Source organism: Rattus norvegicus, chromosome 8 (assembly GCF_021556685.1).
Source record: "Rattus norvegicus strain SHRSP/BbbUtx chromosome 8, alternate assembly SHRSP_T2T, whole genome shotgun sequence".
Classification (NCBI taxonomy): Eukaryota; Metazoa; Chordata; class Mammalia; order Rodentia; family Muridae; genus Rattus; species Rattus norvegicus.
Window position 1 is genome coordinate 131078440 of NC_141541.1, and position 15031 is coordinate 131093470.

Genomic DNA, 15031 nt, shown 5'->3' on the forward strand with positions numbered 1-15031 from the left:
AATTTTCTGGTCCACACTTACTCACCCATGGACCACCACAGAGGTAAAGTTCTGCCTTCTGTTTAGGGGAGTGTCATGAGCAAGCCGTGTCAGAAACAGGCACCTTTGCATTTTCACAGTATCACAATTTTTAAATGAACAGTAGATTCACAAGCAGCTTCAGTGCTATTGGCTGAAATTTGCCAAGTACTTCCTTTTTTTGGATCTTTGCTAATATTAATTTTTAAGCCACTACATCTGTCTACAGTATATAGATGCATATATGTGTGTGTATATGTCACAGCATAGCTGAAAAGAGGTAAAGAAGCTATAGCAAAATTCCAGGAGACCTAGCTGAAAGGAAGAAGCAAGAAGCTAAAATGGATGCAAAGGGAGTCTTGGCAAGGGTGGCAGAGGGGTGAGAGGGTAAGATCAGATCAGATTGGTTGAAGATCTACTGCAGAGTCAAGCCACAGAGTCAGGTTGAAAGGATCTTCAGGGTTGAGCAGCCTAGGTGAGATGCACGAAAGTGATGGTCCTGAGAGTGAGGTGAAGGACCAGGTCCTGATGGATGGATGAATGGGCGAGTGGACAGACAGACTGATAGTAATTCAAGTAGGATGTATTAGCAGAGGAAGCTCAACTTAGTTAAATTCCCTGGGACATTTGGGAGTTCTTTGTCTCCTTTGATCTATATGCTGGGTGCTCAGATGTCAGGTCACTGAGGCTGTCATACTGCACTGCCAGGTATCCTTCTCTTTATGGGGTCCAGATGAAGGTTAGGGTTTGCACCCCTTCTTCAGTTTGCTGTTCTCATAACTTCTCTGGTGTTCCTGATATACTTGTACAACCCTGAATTCATAGGATGATATTCTTTATCAACTGAGACTTTCTTACATGCATTCTGTGCATTTTGGTCAATGTCACTCCCAGCCCCATCTCTTCTGCTCCAATTTCAACACAGAGTTCATGGGTATCCCAGGACTGTTGAAAAGCAGAAGGGGGTAGTTCACTGCCTTTAGTGAGGCTTGGTACAGTGCTATTACACAGGAGTCCTTTACTTAGATGATCCAGAGATAATGTATCTGCCCATAGAAGAATAAGACCAATAGCAGTTTTCTTATGAATGCAAGTGGAGGCACTCCAAGGCATAGGAGGGTAGACTGGAGGTACTAGTGTTGTGTTTTATAAAAAGAGAGCCAGGATATGTTTGATAGAGCAGGGCATGATGCTATGGGAGGGGTGCCTTGGTGGGCTCATGCTGAGGCATTCTGTCCCCATGAGATACTAGCCACACAATGGGTATAGTACAGAATAGAGTTTATTTAGGGCATAGGAAGAGGAATTGAGAAGGGAGTGGAGACAGAGGAAAGGCAGAGAGAGGGGAGGAAAAAGGAGGAGGAGGAAGGAGGAGGAGAGAGGAGGAGGAAGAGAAGGAGGAAGAAGAGGAAGAGGAGGAGGAGGAGGAAGAAGAGGAGGAGGAGGAGAAAGAGGAGGAAGAGGAAGAGGAGGAGGAAGAAGAGGAGGAGGAGGAGAAAGAGGAGGAGGAGGAAGAGGAGGAGGAGGAAGAGGAGGAGGAGGAGAAAGAGGAAGAGGAGGAAGAGGAGGAGGAGGAGAAAGAGGAGGAGGAGGAGGAGGAGGAAGAGGAGGAGGAGGAGGAAGAGGAGGAGGAGGAAGAGGAGGAGGAGGAAGAGGAGGAAGAGGAGGAAGAGGAGGAGGAAGAGGAAGAGGAGGACAAAGAGAAGGAGGAGGAGGAGGAGGAAGAGGAGGAGGAGGAGGAGGAGGAGGAGGAGGAGGAGGAGGAGGAGGAGGAGGAGGAGGAGAGAAGCCAGTCAGAAACACTTGGAGAGAAAGTAGGGGGAAGAGATGGAGAAGGGGGTCAAGAAGAGAAGAGAGTCAGAGAAAGAAGGGGCAGAGAGAGTAAGAGAGTAAGAGTAAGAGAGTAAGAGAGCAAGAGAGCAAGAGAGGAGGAGCCAACCCCTTTCTAGGAAACCAGGCCGACCTGGCTTGTTGCCGGGTAACTGTTGTGCGATGCTGAGAAGGAGTGCTAACAACTAGCTTGGGTGTGCTCAACTTCATCTTTGTCCAGATCCTTCATTTTTTCTTTCCCTTCCTTCAGTGGTGTGGAAACATAATCTGTATCCTTAGAAGCCCATAAGGATAGATTCACTCTCCCATAGTGAACCCGTCCAAACCCAGTTAAATTTTCATTTTATCATGGTATGCTTCACATTTCTGGTTAGTGTTGTTTGATCGCATAACAAAAGTCACCATTATTTAATATCTACTATGGACTAAACACACTCCATCTCAGCAGTAAATCTTCAGATGTAATTACTTCTTATGCAGTAGACACTGGGTTTGCACATGGAGAAAATAGCTTTGCTATGCGTTGTGTTTTCATCAGTGTGAGATGAGTGTTCTCTCACAGGCAAATTCCTGCTATGCTGTGTTATTAATGCAGGGATCTAAAGGAGGGAGTGCACAGTGCAAATATTTCATCTGTGAAGTTGTTTGTGGCTTGGGGATTTTTGAAGTAAGAGCTACCAGGCAATTACTGGTTGCTAAAGAGAAGGAGAATCAGTTGTCTCCAGAAACAAGCCCCCTTAGATTGCCCATCCTAAGTGGTCAGCCTTAAATTATACACATAAGAGCAACACTAAATAGACTCAAAGACTGTATATATTAGTATATATGTGTATTGTGATAATAATTAAAGAAGAGATCATGAACTTGAAAGGGAGTTGGGGGCATGGGAAGAGTTGGAAGAGGGAGAAGAAATGGTGGAAATAATGTGAATACAATCTTTGTATATGGAATGAAAAAAACATAAAAATTTAAATTAAAAAGATGAGAAAATGACAAACCAAAAACCAAACGAAGCAAGACAAAAAAAACCCACAAGTTAACAGGAAGGAAAAAGCAGAACTCTAGAAGGTTATACGGAAAGGAAGAAAGCTTGAGAAGTTGAGCTGGAAGTAGATTGGATAGAGTTAGGAGAAAACCACTTTGGGCAATCATCTTAAAGCAGAGTCGTTACAGTATAGCTTCACAGAATTCTCCCCCAATATCTGTCTGACTTCTCCAGATAGCCCTGTAAATTGAGGAATTAGGCAAGACTTTTAAGAAGGAAAGGACCAGGATGAATGGTGTTCTGGGTAGTTTTTACTGCAAATTTGACACAATCAACAGTTAAGGGAAGAGGAAGTCTCACTTGAGGAATTTCCCAGATCATATTGGCCTGTGGGAGTTGTCTCAAGTTTTTTTATTGGTGCAGAAGGAACCATCTCACTGAGGTAATGCCACTACTGGGCAGGTGGTCCTGGATTGTGTAACAAAGCTGTGAGCATGAGGGAAGGCCAGAATGAGTCAGTAAGCAGCTCTCTCCTCCATGGTTCCTGCCTCAGCTCCTGCCTGAGTTCTGCTCTGAATTCCCTGGAATTCAGATGGACTGTTACCCAGAAGTGCAAGCTGAAACAACCCTTTCTTCCCAAGTTTACTTTTGGTCAAAAGGTTCTAGGATAGAAAGGCTCAGTGAGGAGCCATGGGACTCTGTTGATCTCCAGATGCTGGAGGCTATTTTCAGTAAGTTTCAAATTTTGCGAGGGTCAGGCAGCATGGAAAAGTGCTGACAAATTAGACTTATGAAATAAATACTGCATGCACTGAAGGTCAGGCAAGGAAGTGGTTCACCATAAACTACAACCACCTTTAAGATAGTGTGGATGGTGACAAGACTTAGAACAAATCATAGATCAGTTTCACCGATAAATCCCCATTTGTTGACAACACCCCTAAAAGGAAACGAATAGCAAAACCATCACAAATGAGGCTTATCTTAAGAAAAATATCAAAAATTAGTGGTGGGGAACAGTTTCTTAGGAAGTAAAAGAGAAGTTGCATGCAGAGACAATCTCCAGCAAATCCTTATTTTACACCTCATGTGCACAGACTCATTTTTGTTAACCTGCTAGCTCAGCCTGGTGCTCAACAATTGTTCCCACAACACTAGATACATGAAAGACCCTGTGGGGAGGGAAGCATCAAGAGAGATGGGATTGACTGATGCCTTTCAAAACTGGTCCCATAATCAAGTCAAGGGGAAATGTGAGCTGGGAAAACAATCTCAAAGCAGACAGCAAGTAATAAGACACTTTAGGAGAGAGCATGGATGGTCACTTTTATAATCTGAGAGAGGAGGATTTTAGAGATGTATTCCAGAAGGCAGTTGGATTTTGATGAGGCCTCAGAAGTGCAGAAAGTGTGGGAGATTGATGGCTATGGATGAGAGGGTTGTCCCAAGTGAGGAATTAGACTCCCATCAGATCCAGGGATATACATTTAATTTTTTAATGGTTTCAGGAATAAAAGTAGAAGAAAGATAATCTTGAATGAATTGCCCTCATTTAGAAATATGGGTCTTCTCAGGGCCGTGGTCTTCCCCATTTGCCAAGATTACTGACAAACCAGTTGCATTTTGTCTTAGAAAACAGAACAGAACACTTCCATTTGCTAAGTTAGTTTTACCTACAAAAGGCAAAGTTGTGTGATCTGAATAGCCCTGCACCAACTGTGCTTATAAGTAAAGGCTTTCTGCACAAAACAGGGGTGGAGGGGGCTAAATCGTGATGGAGGTAAAAGAAAGCCCCATTCTCAGCCAGCTGAGGCAGAGACATCTTCCCCATTACTGTAATTAAGTTGGCAGAAGGAAAATGTCATTATTTAATGGTTAACCTAGGGTATGCTTGCAGAATTCAGCAGAAGAGAAGCAGGAACATTTCAACAGACATTTGTGAGTTCCTGCTATTCCTAAAAACTATGTCTATGGGCTGTTTTGTGATCCTGAGCAAACCCTATCTCTAGAAAAGAGTACCCTATCACTTCAAACACACTCAGATATCCCTATTTCCCATGTTAAGTGAAATTTTGGGCAGATTTATATAAGTTTTTTTTTTTACAACCAAGAATGTTTTATTTAATCTGATTTGTTTATTACTGGACCGTGACATGGCTGTGACCTTTGACCCCCTTCATTTCCTTCTGAGGCTCTGTCCTTCACTTCCTTCCCTTGACCTCAGGTCAAGACTTTCATGTGATCATTCAACCACTGACTGTTTCGGTTTCTTACTGAATGGTCCTGCTGTAATGTTAAATTGATGGGATCCAACCTTAAACCCTCTCAAGTACACTTGTTTGTTCGTCTTGGTTTCATAAAACCGTTTTGACATTTACTTTCCAATTTCTTCTGGACTTTATAGCATGACTTCTAACATTTTTGTTTTTTTCTGGTCCCCATTCTTTGTCCTTCTAATCCCAGCACAATTGCTCTTCCCCTTTTCTAGAAAGCTAAGCTCCCTTGGTGGCTCTGAACTGCTGCTTAACACAAATTGCATTATAAGTGTACAAATTCTTAAAGCTTTTCTACACTTAGTGTGGGAACTTACTTGAGGACAAGCGTTCGTTAAGAACCCTGATAAGAGGATGAAACGAAATGACCTTTTTTGGGAAGACAATCTAGAAATTGCTGTCAAAACTGAAAATGCACACACCCTTCCACCCCTTACACTGCCTCCTCATCGGAGAACTTATTTAAGAAAAAAAAAAGCATAAAGATGTGTGTACAAATGTCATCGCAGCTCTCTGGGTATGGTAAGCTATCTTGAGATAGTTCTTTTCTTTTCCCTCTTAGGGTGCAATGATAAATTACATTATGGTGATACAGCATAATTTTTCTTAACAAGAATGAAGAAGACTATGTTCTGGGCTAGAAATATATCCATGCTATGTAATAGGAAGATAAATAACTAGAGAAGAGTGGTCTCATATAAATGCAGGAGCAAATATTTCAGAAAGAAAGTTTTGTAAATCCTGCACACCAATTGTGCAAAGGGGACTTAAGAAGTAGAGTTCTAACTTTGTACCTGCCTGCCACTTGGATTTATTAAGCAGTTTTCACTACTATAATTCAGTGACACAAAAAATAAAATAGGTAGAAAGTCATTGCTGAACCACCTTTGTCAAATGTGTCATTATTTTAAGTGTTTGCATGGGCAAGGTGTCTTTCTCCTAAGACTTGCGCTGTTTTTAGCACTTTAGCCCCTGAGGCAGGTCCCCATTACTCCTTCCCAGTCCTTCTGTCTGTCAGTGCAGGCTCCTCAGACGTTGTCCCTTAAAATTTGGATTCTTCTAACCCTGGATGCTGCTTATGGGAGTTTGGCTTATTCCTAGTGTTCATTTTTTGAGAGTGCACCCCAGCCCCATGCTTCCCACGTCCATACTCAGATTGTGCTTGCTGGAAGTGACAAGAGCTCCTAATTGTCTCAAAACTTACTCTAAGTCAATACTTGTAAGGACAGTTCACAACCTGCCAGGGGGACAGTCTTACTCCATCACCAGCCACTATCTCTGCATCTTCCGTGGATTATGTCCATTCCTCCATGAGGTTTTTCTCTCATTTTGTTTTCAGCATATCTTGGGATGCTGCTCCTGAACCCATCACTACCCAGTTACATAGGAAGAACTGTTCCAGTCTATTCCTCTTCACCAGAATAACAACAAAAAAAGTATTGTCACCCTTGGTATCTCTAAAGTTTTATCAATTTATAGAAATTCTCCTACTGGGAGTCAGACTGGCTTTTATGGAAGAGTCACTGAAACATGCCTAGGTAGTGTAAAAACTGATGAGTGTTTTCTACCTTCCCTAGGAAGTGAGAGTTCATAAGTTAAAAATCAGATCGAATACCTAACTGCCTAACTTCATGGACAATTACACCAACCTAGAAATCAGTCATGTCAACAAAACTCCAGAATGGGCCAAACTTCACTCTTAAATATTTAAAGTAAAAATTAAAGCCACATCAAGCACTGCCAGAGAGATCATTGGGAACTTAAGGAACATGCTTGTTATCTTATTATATTTTCCAGGCTCGAAATCTTCCCACTTTAGCTCTCTAGTAGCTGAAGCTATAGGCATGTATACTACACAGTTTGAAAGATTTTTTTTAAAATCTATTTTCTAGAGCAATTTCAGACTGATAACAAAGTTAGGAGGCTGAGAGATCTATGCACCCTGCGCCTCCAGACAGCACACCTCGCATCACCAGCCAGTCTCCCTGGAGTCCAGGTTTGTTGAAGAAGAGTTGAGGTGAACATGCAGGTGCTGCCCAAAGGCCTGACTCACAGAAGCTTCTTGTTTCAGTCCCTGTCTCTGATAGGTAAAGAAGGTTTTGTGATTTTCATGCCATTTAATCATGATGATTAGATCTTTAAAAATTCTTCTCATATTTTACATATCAAGTGCAGTGTCCCCTCCCTCTGCTACTCTCTGTACCCACCCCCACCACCTCTCTCCCCGAGGTCCACCAGTTCTCGGTTTCTCTTCAGAAAAGAGCAGACCTCCCAGAGATAGCAACCGAATCCAACAAAACAAGTTACAGTAAGACTAGGCACAAGCCATCATAGCAAGGCTGAATGAGGCAGCCTAGTAGGAGGAAAAGGATTCCAAGATTAGGCAAAAGAGTCAGTCATCCCCCTACTGTTGAGGTATGGTATATGAAATTGTGTCTCTCTGTCCTTCATCACCTACCTAAGCCATTCTCTGGTTAGCATTAATAAAACTCTGATGGCCAATTAACTGAGCAGGAAGTGGAAGGTGGGGCTTCCTGGGAAAGAGAAAGGAACTCTGGGAAGAAGGAAGGCCCTCTCACCAGGAGACATGGGAGGAGATGGACAAGCTCACAGACCTGGACTGTATAGCTAGTCACATGGCTGAATGGGGTTAGGAGATCAGGTTAACTTAGATGATCTATTTGAGAGTCTACCCAGCTAAGGCCATAAGGCTTTGAAATATTAAAAGATATCTGTGTGGTTATTTAAGAAAAAGTTGGTTAAGGAGTAATTGCCTCCATATTAATTAATTAATAAATACAGAACATAATAATATTTTAATTTACACCCCACTCCCACTGTTAGGAGTCCCACAAGAACACCAAGCTACACAAACATAATACACATGCAGAGGACCTAGCACAGTCCCATGAGGGCTCTGTGACTGTTGCTTCAGTCTCTTTGAACCCCTATGAACTCTGCTTAGTTGATTTCATTTGAGTCAGTGGGCTGCGTTCCCCTGGTATCTTCAACTCCTCTGAATTCTACAATGCTTCCTCCCCATCTTTCAGGGGGTTTCATGAGCTCCATCTAATGTTGACTACTGGTCTCTGTATCTGCTCCCACCAATTGTTGAATGAAGCCTCTCTAATGACAGTCATATCTAGGCACTGATCTATGATTATAGTAGAATATCATTAGTAATTATTTCATTGACTCTTTTTTTTTTTTGGCAGTTGTGTTTCATTATACTCCAGGTCTCTGGTTCCTGGCCATCTAGGCAGTGTTGGGATGGATTCTTTCTCATAGTATAGGACTCAAGTTGGACCAGTCATTGGTTGGCCACTTTCATAAGTTCTGTACCACCATTACCCAGCACATCTTGAAGGCAGGATGAGTTGTAAGTTGAAGGTTTTGTGACTGGGTTGGTGTCCCAGGGCTACCACTAGAAGCCTGCCTGGGTTACAGAAGGTGGCAGGTTCAGGCTCTATATTCCCCATTACTAGGAGTCTTTACTAGGGTCATCCTTATAGATTGCAGAGATGTTCCACTGCACTAGGATTCTACGTTGTCTACTAGATGCCCTCCCCACAGTTCCAGTCTTCTCTACCTGTAACTCTCTCCACCTCCCTGCCCCTTCTTGATCCCACCCATCTCTGTCACCAGTCCACCCACAAAATCTATAGTATTTTCCCTTCCCAGAGAGATCCATGCATCTTCCTTGAGCCAATCGTGTTAGTCTGTCTTGGTCTATGAATTGTAGCATGATTATCCATTACTTAACACCTAATATCTGCTTATAAGTGATTTGCACCATGTTTGTCTTCTGGGTTTTCTGGTTTTGGGTTCTTTCGCTAAGGATTGTCTTTTCTAGTCCTATCCATTTGTCTGCAAATTTCACGATATCATTTTTTAAATGCCTGAGATATACTCCACTGTGTAAATGTACCATATTTTCTTTATCCAATCTTTGGTTGAGAGACATCTAGGTTATTTCCAGCTCTGGCCAGTATGAAGAAAACTGCTGTAAACATAGGTGAGCAAGTGTCCTTGTAGGGTGGAATGTCCTTTGGATATACACTCAAGGGTGGTGAGACTGGGTCATGAGGTATATTGATTCTCAATTTTCTGTGAAATCACCATATTGATTTCCATAGTAGCTGTACAAGTTTACACTCCCACCATCAATGGAGGAGTGTTCCTTTTGCTTCACATCCTTGCCGGCATGATTTGCCACTTGTGTTTTTGATCTTAGCCATTTTGATGGGTGTAAGATGTTTCAAAGTTGTTTCAATTTCCTGATGGCTAAGGATATTAAACATTTCTAAGTGTTTTTCAGCCATTTGAGATTCCTCTATTGAGATTTCCCTATTTAGATCTGTACTCCGTTTTAAAAATAGAGTTATGTCTAGTTTCTTAAGTTTTTTTATATATCTTGGATATTAGTTGTATGTCAGATGTGGAATTGGTGAAAATCTTTCCCATTTGGTAGACTACCATTTTGTCCTATTGATGGTGTCCTTTACCTTACATAAGCTTTTCAGTTTCATGAGGTCCCATTTATAAATTGTTGATCTTAGTCCCTGTGCTATATAGCTGGTCTGTTCAGGAAGTTTTCTTCTGTACCAATGCGTTCAAGAATATTTCCTACTTTTTCTTCTACCAGGTTCAGTGTATCTGGTTTTATGTTGAGGTCTTTGATCCACTTGGACTTGAGTTTTGTGCAGGGTAATAAATGTGGACCTATTTTCATTCTTCTACATGCAGTTAGACCAGCACAATTTGTTGAGGATGCTTTCTTTGTCAAAAATCAGGTGTCCATAGGTGTGTATGTTTGTTTGGGTCTTTGATTCAACTCCACTGATCAAAGTGTCTATTTTTCTGCCAATACCATGTGTTTTTATTACTACAGCTCTGTATTACAGCTTGAAATCAGGGATGTGATACTTACAGAAGTTCTTTTTTTTTTAATATAGGATTGTTTTAGCTATCCTGAGTTTTTGTTTTTCATATAAAGTTGAGTATTATCCTTTCAAAGTTTGTAAAGAATTGTGTTGGAATTTTGATAGGGAATGCATTGAATCTGTAGATTGCTTTTGGTAAGATTGCCACTTTTTTTTTCTTATGCAAAATATTTATTGAATGTTTCTAACAATTACAAAGACAAAAGGCCACATTTACACTAAGTTAGTCACAAACCAATTATTTAATAGAAGCTATAAAATAATTGGTAATATTTAGAATCTCAAAAGATTTAAAATAGGAGGACACTTTACAAAAAGTCGTGTAGGAAATAAAATTCCTCGACTATACGTAGAAATGTAACATTACAGGGGAGCTTATAAAATACAAAGACAAGTATAAAAGGACTGTGTATTCTAAATCCAAAAACTCAGTAATAACCAATTATTATTTTTAAAATTTACAGTTCCCAGGTACGGACCACATTACTATACACATCTTCCAAGACGGCAGGCGTTATCTTTCAGTTAACCATGCGTGGTATCGTCTTCTACAAAGTCTTTGGCCATCTTTGCTGTGATCACGTCGATGTGACTAACCTTATTTCTGAACTTTACACCGTAGAATTTATCAGCAGACTCAAGCAGTTCAGGCCTAAAAGTGGTAGTGATAAACTGGGCATGTACAGCTAGTTCCATAATCATATCTGACACAGCTTTTCTGTGCTGAGCATCCAAAGCTTGGTCGATCTCATCAAACAGGTAGAAAGGAGCAGGGTCACACTTCTGAATGGCAAAAATGAGAGCAAGGGCTACCAGAGACTTCTGCCCTCCTGAAAGCTGCTGCATTTCTCTCATCTCGCCTTGCTTTCCTGTAAATGATACCCTGATCCCGACTCCTGTGAACTGGTCAACTGATGGAACGCTGCTTTGTGACCCAGAGCCCCTCTCGCTCTCGCCGCTCCCCTCTCCTTCGTCCTGAGACTGGCTGCCCTCCACATCTCTTTTCTTCATCACCAAGGTCGCTTTTCCCCCAGGTACCAACTTCTGGAAAACTTCACTGAAGTTCTTAGATACCTGTTTGAAGGTTAACTGGATAGCTTCATATTTTCTAAGTTCGAGCACATTCATCAACTCCATGATTGACTTGTAGCCCCTGTCCAATTCTTCCTGTCGCTTTATCAGTTTCTCCTTCTGCTCAGAGAAATTCACAAACTGGTCCAGAGCCTTCTTGTTGACATGGCTGTACTTCTTCAACTCTGTGTTGCGCTGCTCAAGTTTCCAAAACAACTGCTTCAGGCTCAGTGTCTGGTACTTTTCAAATGCTTCCTGGGGAAGGGACCCCAGCTCTCGGATCTTCTTCATGCACTCCTCTTTCTTCTTCAACAGCATGCCCTGTCGGTTGGTCATCTTCTCCAGCTCTTTAGTGTCGTGATTTATGGCATCCATGTGCTCCTTCTCCATGTTCTTCCAGCGCTCCATGCTTTTCTGGAGCTCTTTAATTCCAGCTTCTGTTTTGTCAATGGAATTATCCAAATCTTCTGATCTTGCCATAGTATCTTTCACTCTTTTATTAATAGCTTCAAGTTCTGACGTGGTGGCAGTAAGAACAGTGCCACCTTCTGTCTCTCTCAGTTCATTAAGTTCCTGCTCTACTTGGTCCAGACGTTTCCTCAGATTCTCATTGAGGTAAGTCTCTACTCGAGTAATAATGCCTTCTAGTTTAATTCTTTCATTCAGCAGCTGTCTGTTTTCCTGCTGAAGCTGCCGGATCTTGTCATTCAGTGCGTCGACTCTTTAAGATTGCCACTTTTACTCTGTTAATCCTACACATCCATGACCATGGGAGATCTTTCCATATTCAGATGTCTTCTTCAATTTCTTTCTCAAAGACTTGAAATTCTTTTTTTTCTTTTTTTTTCTGGAGCTGAGGACCGAACCCAGGGCCTTGCGCTTGCTAAGCAAGTGCTCTACCACTGAGCTAAATCCCCAAGCCCAAGACTTGAAATTCTTATCACTCGGTTGGTTAGAGTTAACCCAATATATTTTGTATCATTTGTGGCTATTTGTAAAGAATGTTGTTTCCCTGATTCTTTTTCAGCTGTTTGTCATTTGTATATAGGAGGGTTACAAGTCTTCTTCCTCCTCCTCTTCCTCCTCCTCCTCCTCCTTCTCCTCCTCCTCTCTCCTCCTCCTCCTCCTCCTCCTCCTCCTCCTCCTCCTCCTCCTCCTCCTCCTCCTCCTCCTCCTCCTCCTCCTCCCCTTTCCCCTTCCCCTGCTTCTTCTATAGGAGTTCCCTGGTAGACTTTTTCAGATCACTTATGTATATTACCATATCATCTGTAAATAATGATACTTTGACTTCTTTCTTTCTAGTTCGTATCCCCTGATTTCCTTCAGTTGTCTTGTTGCTCTAGCTAAAACTTCAAGTACTATATTGAACAGATATGGAGAGAGTGAACAGTCTTGTCTTGTTCCTGATTTTAATGAAATTACTTTAAGATTCCCTCCTTTTAATTTGATGTTGGCTATAGACTTGCTGTACATTGCCTTTATTTGTTTCAGTATGTCCCTTTTATCCCTAATCTCTCCAAGACCTTTATCATGAAAAGTTTTTGATTTTGTCAAAGGCCTTTTCTGCATCTAATAAGATGATCATGTATTGGTTTTTTTCTTTCAGTTTGTTTATATGGTGGATTACATCGTCTGATTTTTGTATGTTGAATCATACCTGCATCTCTGTGATAAGGCCTACTTGAACATAGGTGAATGTTCTTTTTAATATGTTCTTGGATTTGATATGTGGAACTATTACTGAGTATTTTTGCATCAATGTTCATGAGGAAAATTAGTCTGTGATTCTCTTTCTTCATTGACTCTTTGTGTGGTTTGGGTATCAGGATAAGATAATTGTAGACTCATAAAATTAATTTGTCAGTCTTCCTTCTGTTTCTATTTTGTGAAATAATTTGAGGAGTATTGGTATTTTTTTTTCTTTGAAAGTCTGGAAGAATTCTGCGCTGAAATTTTCTGGCTCTGGGAGTACAGATTCTTAAAGTATGACATAATGATTCTTTGGATTTCTTTGGTTTCTTAAGAGTATGTCAGATGGCCTGCTGAGTCACAGTAGGAAGTGTTGTCCTTAACCATTTGCTGATGCTATTATTTTATTACCTATGAAAAAAGCATTTATTTCATCAAAGATAAGTGGATAAACAAAACATGCTAGGCAACCACAGTGGCCTTAAACTCAGCCATAAACAACAAAATCACATATAGTAACGTGTGTGTGTGCCATAAACAACAAAGTCATATATAGTAGCTTGTGTGTGTGTGTGTGTGTGTGTGTGTGTGTGTGTGTGTTTGGTGTGTGTGTGTGAAGAATTTCTGTGAATTCACTTTCTCCAATGTCTAACCTTTGGACAAAGCAACTCAAGAGTTATTTTCTTAGGAAGATAGCTTCTACCTGCTGAAAGGAGTCCCTTATCTCTGGCTCATGGATTAACATATGCCTGAGGTGCCTACTAGCATATCAGTCTGTGCTAGCGTCTAGGCTCCTTCAATATCAACTCAACAAGTTTCTGTTATATACTTCAAAGTGCTCAAGTGAAGGCCACAGCAGCCAAAAGAACAGGTAGGCAAACTCAGGCAGAGAGCCCCAGCTGGACCAGAAGCAATGCCAGCTGCTGTCTAAGTACAGTTTCCACACCAACAGGATAATCCGAGGAGGGACTAGTGTAGAATCCCCGACCAAAGGGAACAGCACTGGTAGGGCTGACCAGGTCAGTTCAGATAGCACATGATGGAGGCTGCTGTGGGTGGCAACCAGCTGCTAGAGTAATCAATCCCTCAGCAGATTCGTCTCCGAGGGAGCAAAGAATGATTCATTGGGACTGGCACACTTTGTGGTCAGCAAGTAACTCTCTGAATTCTTTAAATTCTTTGGGGGCTGGAGAAGATAAGAGAGAAAAGGAAGGAAAATCACACACACACACACACACACACACACACACACACACACACACACAGGATAAAGCAAGACAAACTCCAACAACCTCACACATACACAGAGACAGACATATATACATTCACACACTGAGTATGAAGCTAAGGTCCAACAAGCAGACTTCAACCATTTTATACATACACATGTATGAGTACACATACACCATCTCTCCATCCCTGAAACATAGTCTCTTAAGAGTGGGTCATATGGCCTGGGGGGAGTGTTGTCCTTATCTGCAGCGCTTTGCAATGGCATAGCAAGGAAACTCAGGGTCTGTGCAGTAAACAAGGAGGGGCTGAACTACTTACTCCATAGGAACCAGTGGTGATTTTCTCACCTTGACCTTGAAAATCACTAGTTTTTTTTTTTGTTTGTTTGTCCATTTGTTTGTTTGTTTGTTTCTGCTGTTAGGGAAGATTTTCAAGTTAGGTCTCCCTCCCCAATCAATTCCAGAGACGTTCATCACCAGCATGTTTTTCTCTGCCTCTCCTTTGGTGCATTTCTTCTGTGCTTTTACTGGAGATTATTTTTAGAGACATGATTTGAAAGAAAGTGACAAATCTGAACAGAGCCTAGCACACTGCAGTATGTAAAGTGTTTTCAGCATGGAGGCAGGGGCAACTTCCAGGAAATTAGAGCAGGCCTGGGGAGTGGGGCTTACCCCAGGCCTAATGTCTTCACTGAGAGTGCTTGTGGGCGCTGTAGTTATTTTGAAAGACTCAAAATGAAAGGACAAAACCCAGACAGAGATAGAAACTTCAGAGGGCAAAAGTTTAAGAAGGGATTTATTTTTAATGTAAAGAGAGAGGGTGAATTATGAGTAAAACTAAAACCGTAGTTCAGATACAAACCTCTAGGAAGTCCTAAGCTTTATGTTTTGCCGCATGGTTGTCTATTCTGGGTCAGAAGCTAGCCAGAAGATGTTTCGTTAGACTAAGAGAAAGACCACTGAATGAGTGCAGAGGAAAGGTGGAGGGTA

General features: G+C 41.5%; 1 pseudogene across 1 annotated transcript; it reads right to left on the reverse strand.

The window, feature by feature from the left end:
- Positions 1-10197: 10197 nt before the first annotated feature.
- Positions 10198-14365, reverse strand: LOC148004403 (structural maintenance of chromosomes protein 3 pseudogene; annotated as a pseudogene). The gene is made up of 2 exons (XR_015627444.1): positions 14361-14365; positions 10198-11841 (listed from the first exon to the last, which is right to left on the reverse strand). The product of XR_015627444.1 is annotated as a structural maintenance of chromosomes protein 3 pseudogene (transcript).
- Positions 14366-15031: the final 666 nt, after the last annotated feature.